Raw genomic sequence first — 2791 nt, 5'->3', positions numbered from 1 at the left:
CACAGGGTCTGAGAAGGTCACCGAGGTCATTTCTTCCCTTCTGTCAGACATAATTCCTCAGTTTGGCCTTCCCACCTCTATACAGTCCAATAATGGACTGGCCTTTATTAGTCAAATCACCCAGGCTCTTGGTATTCAGTGGAACCTTCATATTCCTTACGGTCCTCAATCTTCAGGAAAGGTAGAACTGACTAATGGTCTTTTAAAAACACACCTCACCAAGCTCAGTCACCAAGTTAAAAAGGACTGGACAATACTTTTACCACTTGCCCTTCTCAGAATTTGGGCCTGTCCTTGGAATGCTACAGGATACAGCCCATTTGAGCTCCTGTATAGATGCTTCTTTTTATTAGGCCCCAGGCTCATTCCAGACACGAGACCAACTTGGACTGTACTCCAAAAAACTTATCATCCCTACTATCTTCTGTCTAGTCATACTCCTATTCACCATTCTCAACTACTCTTAAATGCCCTGCTCTTGTTTACACGGCCAGTTTACACTGTTTCTCCAAGCCATCACAGCTGATATCTCCTGGTGCTATCCCAAACTGCCACTCTAAACTCCCTCTTAAAGTAAATAATCTTTGCTGGCAGGGCTATGCTGAACCTCCTTGGGCACTCTCTAATTATATGTGCTAGGTCCTCCCAATTCTTAGTCCTTTAGTACCTGTTTTTCTCCTTCTCTTATTCCGTTTAGTTTTTCAATTCATACAAAAGCACATCCAGGCCATCACCAATAATTCTACACAACAAATGTTTCTTCTAACAACCCCACAATATCACCCCTTACCACAAAATCTTCCTTCAGCTTAATCTCTCCCACTCTAGGTTCCCACACTGCCCCTAATCCCACTCGAAGCAGCCCTGAGAAACATCACCCATTCTCTCTCCATACCATCCCCCAAAATTTTCACCACCCTAACACTTCAACACCATTTTGTTTCACTTTTCTTATTAATATAAGAAGACAGGAATGTCAGGCCTCTGAGCCCAAGCTAAGCCATCACATCCCCTGTGATCTGCACGTATACATCCAGATGGCCTGAAGTAACTGAAGAATCACAAAAGAAGTGAAAATGGCCTGTTCCTGCCTTAACTGATGACATTACCTTGTGAAATTCCTTCTCCTGGCTCATCCTGGCTCAAAAGCTCCCCCACTGAGCAACCTGTGACCCCCACCCCTGCCAGCCAGAGAACAACTCCCTTTGACTGTAATTTTCCACTACCTACCCAAATCTTATAAAATGGCCCCACCCCCATCTCCCTTCGCTGACTCTTTTTTTGGACTCAGCCTGCCTGCACCCAGGTGAAATAAACAACTTTGTTGCTCACACAAAGCCTGTTTGGTGGTCTCTTCGCTTGGACGCGAGTGAAAGTCCCCACAAGACCTGTGGAACAAACCTTCTGCAGTGTGTGGTGCTGCTGAACAGCCACTCTGATTTGGTGTCTTCTTTGGCTGATTTACAAAGCAGTTCCTAGGGCAGGGGATGGCAGTCTTCCCTCCCTGCTGGTTCTGACTGTTCTCCGGGATAGTTCTCCTTTCAGGCACTCACAGTGCTTCCTGTGGCTTTAAGGCAGGGATGGGTCTCCTGCCATGGAACCCAGGATGATGGAGAAGTTGGTTATCCACCTCAACCTCAGTTTTTCCAGTGTAGAAACTGTGAGTTGGGGGAAATTTTTTCTTGTGCTTGATGCCAGTCAGAATGAGGGGAGAAACGTCACAAATGTGGAAGTCCAATTCTCTTTCCATCTGCTTAGAGTTTTTCAATTCTTCATTCTCCAACGTGGAAAATGAGGATAATATAACTTATCTCACGGGGCTATCATGCTGATTAAATGAGATAATGTTTATGAGAGTGCTTTGTAATCTGTGAAGCATCCTGTTAAGGCGTACTCTTTTTTTTTTTTTTGGCTGTAAGTTTATTCAATGCAAAAGAATCCTCTCCAATTTTACTGAGGTGGCTGACCACATCCACGACCAAATCTGCCTCTAAACTGGATTCGGTTGCTGACCCAGCCCCAGCCTCGGCCTTCTTGTCGGCACCAGGTGGCACAGCACTCCGTTTGTAGGCATCTCTGTCAGCTTCCCCTCTTGTGAGTCTCACAGGTCGCTCACCCTCCAGACCTTTAGGGTGAGGCCTGCCAGTCTCTGGACGGCTACAGCATAGGGTGGCAGGCACAGTCTCCAGGGGCAGATGAAGGTAATCACGGAGATACTGGATACCCTCATTGGTAAGGTACCAGTAGAAATGTCTCCAGGCAAACTGTTCCTTCACATAGCTTCAGGACTTGAGAGACTGCATGGCCTTCATGACATGAAGGATGGGCACATTCTTGTCTGCCAGCTCCGGGTGCTTAGGCATGTGGACATCCTTCTTGGCCACCATGACTCCCCTCTTAAAAAGGAGTTCGTAAATGGCAATCCGGTTCTTCTTAGGCATCAACATCTGGCAGGTCTCTGCCAGGCACTGGCTTTATCCTCCCCCTCTCCCTTGGACAATCTTCCCCTACCAGCGGCCCCCTACCCCATAAAATTAGCCTCCAGTCCCTGTCGCTACTCAGAAACGGGTGTGTGGAGAGTGGGAGAGAGCCCCCCTGCCAGCATCCTGGGGAGGAGCTGCCGCTAAGGCGGCAGGATGGCCCGGATGGGAGCCGATGGAACTCGAACTCCCGTTAAGGCGTACTCTTATTATTGTTGCTATTGTAGGTGAGGAAAAACAGTCTTCTACCCTCTTAGACCTGTGGCTGGCCTAAGAACGAAACTGACATAAGACAGATTAACAGGAGAAAA

At 47.4% G+C, this 2791-nt stretch overlaps 1 pseudogene; it reads right to left on the bottom strand.

The window, feature by feature from the left end:
• Window positions 1-1950: 1950 nt before the first annotated feature.
• Window positions 1951-2468, bottom strand: LOC111555268 (annotated as a pseudogene).
• Between the last annotated feature and the right edge of the window lie 323 nt (window positions 2469-2791).

Source organism: Piliocolobus tephrosceles, chromosome 10 (genome assembly GCF_002776525.5).
Source record: "Piliocolobus tephrosceles isolate RC106 chromosome 10, ASM277652v3, whole genome shotgun sequence".
In the NCBI taxonomy this organism is placed as follows: domain Eukaryota; kingdom Metazoa; phylum Chordata; class Mammalia; order Primates; family Cercopithecidae; genus Piliocolobus; species Piliocolobus tephrosceles.
This window is presented reverse-complemented; position numbering and strand designations above follow the sequence as displayed.